This window comes from Cydia splendana, chromosome 8 (assembly GCF_910591565.1).
Source record: "Cydia splendana chromosome 8, ilCydSple1.2, whole genome shotgun sequence".
Taxonomy (NCBI): Eukaryota; Metazoa; Arthropoda; class Insecta; order Lepidoptera; family Tortricidae; genus Cydia; species Cydia splendana.
Window position 1 is genome coordinate 1,101,614 of NC_085967.1, and position 10,887 is coordinate 1,112,500.

Consider the following 10,887-nt stretch of genomic DNA (forward strand, 5'->3'; position numbering starts at 1 on the left):
ACAAATACAAATAGTTTGACGGTGCATGTCATGTAATGCACGGACGGTAACGCCCTCTACGCAGGGTTTTGCGTAATATTGCTTATTTCCTGCCTCAAACTACAGTGCGACAGAAACCAGTAGAAAATAAATGAGGGCGCCACTTTCTACGTTACTATCCCTTTTTTGACGTAAAATGCTTAAACATGGCAACAATTTAGTATTGAATATTTATAGTTCCAGTTTATTTAATTTCTACTATTTTATGTCGCACTATACCCAAAGGCACTAACTACTGAAATAATACAATAGTACTCTTTGTATATATATTTTTTATAATAAACTGAACGGGCATTGGCTCTAGTCACACCTGATGGAAAGTGAAAACAGAGCCTAAGATGATGGAGCTTACCGGCTCAGTAAGTAATAGCCTATTCACTCTTGCTTTAAAGAGACCGAGGTCAAATTTCCCAGGAAACACAGATGACGGAAGCGCATTCCATTCCTTAATCGTCCTTACCAAAAAAGATGAGGCAAATCGTTTTGTGCGGACAAATGGAATATTAACAACGAACGGGTGCATTCGCTCCTCGCGCCTGGACGTCCGGAAAGGGAAAGCTGGGATCAGGTCGTGCAATTCTTTTGCGCACTCCCTAGAAACACCGATAGACATGTAACTCGTCGGCGATGATATGAACAAGACTTTGTAACTTTGATTTGACAGCCATCGCCAAAAAGTATATGAGCCCGGCGCTCTATCGAGTCCAGGGCTGCCAGCTGATACTTGGCGGAACCGTCCCATAGGTTGCAGCAGTATTCCATGCACGAAGGGACCTATGCTTGGTGCCGCCTCACCTTAAATATTAGGACATCAAGTTTCTTGGCAGCAGTCCTGGACTCAATAGTCGACCCGAAATTTAGGTTGGATTATTATTGTTCTAATACAAAGGCCGCAATAAGATCATAGAAATGATCATATATATGGAACCCTATTTGATAGCAATCCTACAATGATGATCATACACGCCAAATTTGTTAAAATTGTGTGTGGTACTATACAGCACGTCCACGGATGATTTTGTTATTTCTTTTGCGGTACATATTCATGAAAAGAAATGTACTTTTATGTACTTATGTTTTAAAAAAATGTACTCGCACGGTTTTGGCATAGCGACATACAGGTCGTGGTCGTGCTGGGTAGATACTGCCTGGCACGACCACACTATATTTATGGTTAATTTAATGTCAAATGAATACAAAACAAATGTACTCAAATTGTACTATGTACAAGCACATCAAAATGTGACAGTCATACTGCAAAAATCGCTGTCATGATTAAATAAGAGCACCGTGAACAAAGTTTTGTACGGTGCTCTAAAAAGGTGAACCTAAGGGCTGATTTAGACGGCGCGCGAACTCGCATGCGACTTTCATTACATTTTTTTTGATCGGCTGGTTGAAATAACTAAAATCTCATGAGAGTTCGCGCGCGCATAATGTCTAAACTAAATGTGGGATCATCAATGTAAAGGGACCTTATTGTCGATGGCGTTTACGCCGCACTGCGACGAGCAGCGTTGTATTTGTATCGGAGCATCGTTTATAATGGCGGAAACGATGCCACCAGCCGATCAAAAAAAATATAATGAAAGTCGCATGCGAGTTCGCGCGCCGTCTAAATCAGCCCTTAGGTTCACCTTTTTTAATCATGACAGCGATTTTTGCAGTATGACTGTCACATTTTGATGTGCTTGTAGATAGTACAATTTGAGTACATTTGTTTTGTATTCATTTGACATTAAATTAACCATAAATATAGTGTGGTCGTGCCAGGCAGTATCTACCCAGCACGACCACGACCTGTATGTCGCTATGCCAAAACCGTGCGAGTACATTTTTTTAAAACATAAGTACATTTCTTTTCATGAATATGTACCGCAAAAGAAATAATAAAATCATCCGTGGACGTGCTGTATAGTACCACACAAAATTGTTGTTATTACACCATCATCTGTAAATATGTAGTTAGTTAATAAATTTGTGTGTATGCCTACTAACATTCGTTGAAAGATTAAAATTAAAATGACGAAATTGATCCTTTGTTGGTCTTAAATCAATTTAATTTAATTTTTAATCATAGGGTAATTAAATAACAACAATTTTAACAAATATGGCGTGTATGATCATGATTGTAAAATTGCTTTCAAATAGGATCCCATATTATATTAATATGATCATTTATATGATAGTTTAATTAATTGCCTTGTATTTTTTAGAAATCATAATTGCCCCAATGAGGGTGCCATTGGACGGTCGACGCAGTCTTAACTAATAACATCTTATTGACATACATTCTTACATATCAAACGAGAAAGAATAAACATTTTTTTTAATAGGTAGGTAGGTAGGTAGGTAGATAGGTATATCTTTCTTTGACGTGGCTGCTATAGTCTTCAGGATTTGATTTGCCGTGTGATCATCGCTTTCCGGTTGCAACTTGATGCCATCGAGGAATGTCCATAGTATATATATGAAAAAAAAAATTATAATACCATTCATTGTATGACAATACCTTCTACTACTAGAGGGCATTCCGGGAGTGGGCAGTCAACGTTAAAAAATGTTCAAACGCTGGAAAGTGCAGGGGTCAAAATGTCCATACGGAACCGGCTGTCTATGCAACTAGACGTAACTAGACGGTTTGCCCTTCGGGCATCTGAAGCTACCTAACGAACCTAACCTACCTACTTTTTGCCACATAGACAGCCGGTTCCGTATGGACATTTTGACCCCTGCACTTTCCAGCATTTTAACATTTTTCACGTTGACTGCCCACTCCCGGAACGCTAGAGGGCACCTTTAACCTTCTTTTGGCAGTGATAATAATATATCCTTACAAAAATAGGTTAGGTGTCTAATTGTGTATCAATGCTATTTTCAGTGGCTCATCTCTGTAGCTTACTGTTATATATATACTAGCTTTTGCCCGCGACTTCGTCAGCGTGGAATTATTAATTTAGGTAGGTAGCTATTATTTTATTCAATCAGTTAAAGGGTGATTTCTTGAATGAAAATAACCCTTTGTCGTTCCCCGGGAGTCAAACTATCTCTATTCTATGGTGTACTTTCGTTTGGGCCAAATACCTTTTGCCAAATTTCACTTCCCAACAAACTTATCGCAATAGTTTCATTTCCCAAAGGAACCTTTAGCAAAGTTACACTTCGCATATAATTTATTTGGTCAAATTATCACTTGGCATGATTTTACTTTGTCAAATGTTGTTAGGACAAAAAATTATTTAGCAAACGATTTTTATTGGCTAATATTATATTCCAAAAAAGCCGTTAAGTGGGTTAGGTTAGGTTTACAGAAACGAAATGCTACTAGAAAAGTGGGTTTGTTTAGGTTCGAACTGCGATCCTCACAGAACCGAACTGCTATCAGAGAAGTGGGTTAGGTTAGGCTAGAACTAAGACCCTTACAGAAACGAAATGCTACTAGAAAAGTGGGTGGTTTTACCTCCTTTTCTACATAGTGCACCATCTACAATAATCTTTCACCGGCCCCCATAGAAATCGGTATTTTTTTTCTTAAAAATTATAATGTTTATGGTTCAACTAATCACATCCGTAGGGGGAAGCGGGGCAGCTTGGTACACCTTTTTTTGAAATCGATTTTAGGCCTCAAAATGAACTCTAAACACTTTGATACATTACATGGGACACTTTGATACATCGTTTTGGGGTACTTTGGCACGTGAATCAAAGTGCCCCGTAAGTGTTTCAAACTGCCCCGCAGAGCACACTTTACAGATCAACTCAGTTAGCTGACCAGTAGTAAACTTTTTAAACATTACAAAACGTCTATTAAGTGCGGTGCTATTAGAACATACTACAGTTATGTCAAAAATGCATTTAATTCGGTCGACCGCGGTGCTCTATTAGCAGAAGTAAAAAAAGAGCTACCAGAACTTTACAAATACATTTGGCAATGCTACGGAGCACCTTTAAAATTACTTTTTGGAAATGATATTATCTTGTCAAGTATGGGCTGCCAACAGGGAGATCCGCTTGGGCCTGCCATTTTTAGTTTGGTCATTCACCCCATCATCTCTAGTCTAAATTCAAAATTCAATTGTTGGTACTTAGATGACGGCTCCCTTGGCGGAGACGCACTAACCGTACTACAAGATATACAATCTATCATAGATAAATTTTCGAAAATCGGGCTTGCATTAAATTTCACTAAATGCGAAATTTTTATTCCAGATCACGTTCCATTGAATACAAAAATAGATATACTAACAAATTTTAACGCAGTTTTACCTAATATTTCCGTTCATTCAAAAACATCCCTCACCCTTTTAGGCTCACCAATTTTTGACGAATCAATCGCACCCGTCATTAACTGTAAATTAAATTTATTCAATAATACATCAGACCTCCTGTTTAAAATAAATCCCCATATGGCTCTTTTCATCATTCGTTTTTGCTTATTTACACCCAAATTTATGTATTTACTCCGCAGTTGCCCAATTTGGAAATTTCCGTCCATCCTGTCTTACATAGACTCCTCCCTTCAGGCAAGCCTTTCCAAAACACTGAACATTCATCTCGACAATAGTTCATGGACCCAAGCGGTTCTTACCCATAAGGCTGGGTGGACTGGGCGTTCGCACTTCGGCCAGTTTGGCTCTACCCGCGTTCCTGTCCTCAGTATACGGCTCGCTATCTCTCGTCGGTATTATTTTAAACCTTCCTCAGATACCTGACGATGAGATAGCGAATCTAAGTGAGGCCAGGGAGGCCTGGTGTGAGTCGTGTCCGGGTGAGGACATCCCAGTCGCCCGTCACATTCAGCGGGCTTGGGACTCCCCTCCCTTAAAAGCAGCTCATACCACACTTCTTCAGGATAGTCCGGACGACTTCGAACGTGCCCGAATTCTAGCCGTATCAGCCCCCGAGTCGGGCCATTGGCTACGAGCACTCCCTTCCCGTCAAATAGGCACCGTTTTTGACCCAAGTTACTTGAGAATAGCTATATGCTTAAGGCTTGGGTCCAAAATATGTGTCCCTCACACTTGCGCCTGTGGCAAAAACGTCGATCAGCTGGGCCGACATGGCCTTTCATGCCCCAAAAGCGCCGGCCGCCTATTTCGCCACGGTACCATCAATGATTTGGTCCGTCGGTCGCTTGCCACCGCGTCTGTGCCTGCGATTCTCGAACCCGCGGGCATGGCGAGGGACGATGGCAGGCGCCCCGACGGGGCCACATTGGTGCAGGGCCCTGGTGTGGGACGCAACGTGCGTAGATACCTTCGCACAGTCCCATATCCAGGCGACCCGCACCCAGGCCGGCGGCGCGGCTGACCAGGCCCAGGTTCTCAAGCGCCGCAAATATTCGTCCTTACTTAAGGACTACGAGTTTGCGGCGCTCGCGGTAGAGACACTGGGCCCTTGGTCAGCCGACATGCAGGCCTTTGTGAGGGCCCTGTCGGGGCGGCTGATTGACGCCACAGGGGACCCCAGAGCTGGCGCGTATTTCTCGCAACGAATCGCCCTGGCGGTTCAGCGAGGAAACGCCGCCAGCGTAATGGGTACCATGCCACAGGCGGACCTGCTAGAGGGGGTATTCTTTTTATAATTAGGTTTTTATTTTATAGGTAAGTTTCTTTTATTTTAGTTTTAATTTTAATTTCTTTGTAGTTTTAGTTTGTTTTAATAAGTTATTTTATATTCAATATGTTACATTCGTAAGTTAAAGTTAATTATGTTTGTCATGTTGGTATATAGTTATTTCGGCGTTTTTTTACACGAAGTAAAATAAAAAGTGCTGACAACCAGTTATTAAGCAGGTGCACTAAAACTACAAAAAAATGAAATCAGTGTCAGTTTTTCACAAAAAGCTACTTTGGTTGTTTTAACTTTTCTTTGTCATTTTTTTTTCTCTTTGTACGTTCGCACTATTCAGTAAAAAAAATTTCACAACAAAAAAACTGGCAGGGGCACTTAGATACACTAGAGGGGCACTTTGACATGTTCAAAACTGCCCCAATCTTTATTGTACCAAAGTACCCCAATGGTCAAATAAATGAAAAATAATTTATTAAAAATATACTATTAAGTATTAAGTACTTTAAAATAATAAGCTTACTCTATTACTGAATAAACGTACTAAGCGCTCATTATGATGTTCATCCGGTAAAGTCTAAAATTTCGCACCACAACTCGATAAAAAAATCATAATTTATTTACTATGCGACCGCGGAAACACGTTTTCACGCACTAAGCGGCAACGGCTGGCAGGAGAGATGTGCCGAAGCTGGTACCTCAATCACACATACAAAGCCACGTTTTAGTGTTGCAGAAGGTGAACATAAGTTTTTAGTTAAGGAATTAGTGTGGGTGTTCAAAACTGCCCCTTGTGCCTATCTGCCCCGCTTCCCCCTATGCGTAAAACATAACCAAAATGATAAAAATACCAAGGTCGGGATTAAGTATTTCAAATAAAACAAAAATAAACATATCTATTGGTATGTAAACTGTATGCCATGCAATGTTATGCTTATTTGACTAAATAATACTTGGTAAAATGAAACTTGTCCAAGTAATTATTTGCTAAACAATAACTTGCCAAAAAAGACTATTGCTAACTGAAAAATTGCGATAAGTTGTTTTGCCAAACATTTTTTTGGGAAATGATAATTTGGGAAACATAGCTTTCGTAAAAATTAGTGCCTACGTCAAATCATGGGATTAGTTGTCAAGCGGACCCCAGGCTCCCATGAGCCGTGGCAAAAATGCCGGGATAACGCGAGGAAGAAGAAGAAGTTTGGGATGTGATACTTTGGGAAACGTTTTTGGCCCATTCGTTAGTAAACCCTATTCTATACCCAACTAAATCGTGCACCAGCGCCGGTACTACACCGCGCGGGCGGGACAGTTCCTATTGACAAAGTTTGATGTGCAGTTGGTGTTAAGTCCCCATACAAAACACCACCCCTTTAAGGGATGATTTCTGGAATAAAAACTATCCTATGTCCTTCCTCGGGACTCAAACAATCTCTATACCAAATTTCAAATAAATCGGTTCAGCGGCTTAAGCGTGAAGAGGTAACAGACAGACAGACAGCCACACTTTCGCCTTTATAATATTAGTATGGATGGATATGCACTAGTTCAAGGACGTGTAAGGGCCATTTTATTTAAAGTTGTCCCATACACTTTCTTTTTCATATTTGGGATTTTTTATGTTATTTCTACTCAGAATCATGAGCTTTTTTTGATCGTAATAGGAGAAAAAAAGTGTCCCGAAATTCCCATAAAATTTTCGATCTTTACATGCCGTGTCTGCCATACAAAGTCTATGAAAAATGGTACCGGAATGGAAATAAAAACCTTGGCACACTTTTTTTCTTCTATTAGGATAGAAAGAGCTCGTGATTCTGAGTAGAAATAACATAAAATTTCCCATATTAAAAAAAAGTGTAGGGGACAACTTTAAATAAAATGACCCGTAAGCGATAAGATAGAGATTCCGTGTCGGTAAAAGAGATAGATAGGTATATTAATAGTTGATCGCTGGCTGTTCACATTGCACGAGGACTCTCTTTAAAGTACTATGCCTTATGGGAAACAGTCGAAGAGATAGCTCAGATCCGGAAACCGCTACCAACTTTTAGTATGTTGTTGCGCATGGTATTGGGTCTCCAAAACTGCCGGGAGACAGCGGCGCCGGCCATCTACTTCAGGCCTTCAGCGGAATGATATCATCAAAATGACTCCCGTCTCGTTGCGAATATTGCATATTGCACCCAAACTATGCATGGCACATACACGTGTGGGGTATTAAATGAAAGCTAATGAAATATTCTATACTTCATTTATACAGTGTGTACCAAAATATACAACAATTTAAGAGCTATTTACAAAATAAACAAAATGAGGTAAAAAAATATTCGATTATTTGGATTTTATAACCAAACCAAAAGTCGGACGTTAAAGAAATGTACCACAACATTAAAGATGACATCTCAAGGCATACACTGATATCCAAAAAATCCAAATTTGACCAAATATGTGGAAATTATGAAATGAAATGTATTATAAGTCACCTAAACATTGTTTGCAGAAAAAAAAATGGTTTAAGAGCTATAAACACAGGAATACCATTTTTTATGAAAAAAGTAGGTGTATGTGGTGGGGTTGCTATCTACGTCAGAGACTCTTTGAATGGCAATTCTCGGATTATAGCTCGGAAAAACCTGAACTACATGTGTGATGAAGCTGAAGCTCTCTACTTGGATATTAGGTTTGACTCATACCACTTCCTTGTAGTTGGTGTGTATCGCTCGGACAACGAACCCGACTTGCAGACGCGGGACTCCAAGTTACTTGAAAAATTGCGTTTGGCGTCTGAAAACAACACTATAATTATTGCTGGCGATTTTAACTACCCTGATATTGTTTGGCCTCTGTGCTCTGTGCAGAAATTGTCAGGAACTGCTGAAATTTTCCAACAAATGTTTCTGGACAGTAACCTCCACCAGCTTGTATCTGAACCGACTCGCTTCCGCGTCAATAATGCACCTTCCCTGCTTGACCTAGTTATGACCAATGATAGCTCTCTTTGCTCTACTATAACTCATCAGCCTCCTATTGGAAAAAGTGACCACTGTGTACTGGCATTTAAAATGCAATTGTTGGCTCAAAGAAATGCCCCTAGGATTAAGCAGAAGTTGCTCTATCATCATATCGACTATGAAAAATTTAGCCATGATCTTTGCAAGGATTTGGATGCCTTGCCTATTACATCTCAGCCTGTTTTAGATCAATTATGGACAGAATTTAAAGTTACTCTTGCACAAAATATTCAAAAGCATGCTCCTCTGGTTACAGTAAAACAGAATAAATACAACAAACCTTGGATTAACAAAGACATAGTGGCACTTACTAAAGAAAAACGATTAAGATGGGACTCCTATAAAGTAAGCAAGACAGATGAGGATTATGAACGGTTCAGGGCCATTAATAACCGATGTGTCGCTGAAACTAGAAAAAGTAGGAGTCGGTATGAAAATAGCATATTATCAAACGGTGACAAGAAATTCTATGCCCACATTCGTAGGCTCAGTGCATCCAGAGTGGAAATTCCGCCTGCAATTAAAAGTCCCAGGGGAGAGAGTTTTTGATGTCCTGAATACCTTGGATGTTAACTCGGCTGCTGGACCTGATAGCTTTCCAAGCATTGTATTGAAGCAAGCTGCTGCTGTGATATCCCCGAAACTGGCAGAAGTTATGAATTGTTCATTTACCTCTGGTTGTATACCCCGGGATTGGAAACATGCTCTAGTAACCCCAATTTTTAAAAATGGTGACAAGACCGACCCTTCCAAATTTAGACCAATAAGTCTCACAAGCATCATCTGCAAGTGTATGGAAAAAATTATATGTAAGGAGTTGACGGGTTTCCTCAATAGGGAAAATTTAATATCGTTGAAGCAGCATGGTTTTGTACAAAAAAGATCGACAGTTACTAATCTCTTAACTTGTGTACATGCGTGGACCAAAAGTATGGACCTTAACCTCCCGGTAGATATTATATATTTAGATTTTGAACGTGCATTCGACAAAGTTCATCATCAGAGACTACTTTTGAAACTAGATCATTTTGGAATCCGTGGAAAGTTGCTAAAATGGATAGAAGGGTACCTGTCAGACAGAACCTTCAGTGTGCGAGTCGGTGACTGCCTGTCTCGACCACTAAACGTGCTGAGTGGAGTACCTCAAGGATCTGTCCTCTCTCCAACTCTGTTTGGAATATTTGTGACTGACTTAATAGCACTAATAGAGTCAGAGTCGTGCTTTTTCGCAGATGATGGCAAGTTCTTTGCTGACCCTCATGTTTCTTCGGGCCAGCTGCAAGCTGACTTGGATCGGTTAACGGAGTGGACCTCGCAGTGGATATTGAAATTGAATGTTAACAAATGCGCAGTCCTGCACCTCGGTAAAAAAAATCCTATGGTCCAATACATGATAGGAAACACTCCAATTGCAGCGGTGACGTCTCAAAAGGATCTCGGTGTGACAGTTACAAATAACCTGAAGTGGGGTGAGCACATAAATAACATAGTCAAAAAGGCAAATTCGTTCTTGTATGTTATAAAACGCTCATTTCAATGCATATCTGTTGAAGTTTTTATCAAAATTTACAAAACATATGTCCGCCCCTTGCTTGAATATGCTTTCCAAGTATGGAATCCTTATTTTGTCAAAGACATTGACCTTCTAGAGAATGCGCAGCGTAGAGCCACCAAGATTCCTTTTAAGCTGAAACGCCTACCTTATGAAGAAAGGCTAAAAGTACTAAAACTGCCCACACTCAAAGCCAGGAGAGCGAGAGGAGACCTCATCGAGTGTTTTAAGATTGTTACCCACTGTTACAACCTCCCTGACATTCACGAATTAATCAATATGAGAACTATCAGCCGCGAGACTCGAGGTCACAGCCTAAGAATTGTTCGCACTCCCACTACTACTAAAGCTGCATATCATTCCTTGTCCAACCGTGTCGTGGTGGCTTGGAACCGTTTACCGGATAGTGTTGTGACTGCTCCTTCGGTCAATGTGTTTAAAAACAGATTGGACAAGTGGCTTTTAAACAATAAGATAGACGATGTTACTTAGTGATGTGATATGACTTTACAAACTTTGAACTATATAGTACTGGACACTGTGTGACATAGGCTCATCAGCTAAATAGCTGCTCGCCTATAATTATATAATAATAATAATAATATCGATTTTATAGCTAAACCACAGAATAAATGTGTCGCTTAACTTCAAACTCGGGTAAATCCATTCGACCCTCTCAGCAAATATCTACCCTATTACCTTTTCTTAATACCA

The 10,887-nt window shown here is 40.1% G+C and overlaps 1 long non-coding RNA gene across 1 annotated transcript in view; it reads right to left on the reverse strand.

The window, feature by feature from the left end:
- Positions 1 to 293: 293 nt before the first annotated feature.
- LOC134792638 (uncharacterized) overlaps positions 294 to 10,887 on the reverse strand; it is a 14,541-nt gene continuing 3,947 nt past the window's right edge. The window contains exons 3-4 of the long non-coding RNA XR_010144467.1: positions 2,339 to 2,475; positions 294 to 632 (exon numbers count right to left, since the gene is read on the reverse strand). This is a non-coding gene — a long non-coding RNA (uncharacterized LOC134792638). The remainder of the gene's footprint in view (positions 633 to 2,338; positions 2,476 to 10,887) is intronic.